We start from the raw sequence: 373 nt of genomic DNA on the forward strand, positions 1-373 counted from the left end.
ACCAGTCATACAAAGCTACTTAGGGGAAACTGTGAGAACTAAAAGCTTGAAAGAAAAATCTGCCCAAGCCAGTGGCTGTTTTTTTAACCTCTGAGTCGGTAGGAACTGTAAAAGAGGTGTTTTTCTCAATTTCAAGTCAGGCGCTGTATCTATAAGTAAAATGATTTTTTTAAAGAATAAATCTTTCCAAAGAACGTTTAAGCAGTTATTATCACTTTTTTTTTTGAGACGAAGTCTCGCTCTGTCGCCCAGGCTGGAGTGCAGTGGCCGGATGTCGGCTCACTGCAAGCTCCGCCTCCCGGGTTTACGCCATTCTCCTGCCTCAGCCTCCCAAGTAGCTGGGACTACAGGCACCCGCCACCCCGCCCGGCTA

The sequence above is a fragment of the Colobus angolensis genome, unplaced genomic scaffold, assembly GCF_000951035.1.
Source record: "Colobus angolensis palliatus isolate OR3802 unplaced genomic scaffold, Cang.pa_1.0 Scaffold361, whole genome shotgun sequence".
Classification (NCBI taxonomy): domain Eukaryota; kingdom Metazoa; phylum Chordata; class Mammalia; order Primates; family Cercopithecidae; genus Colobus; species Colobus angolensis.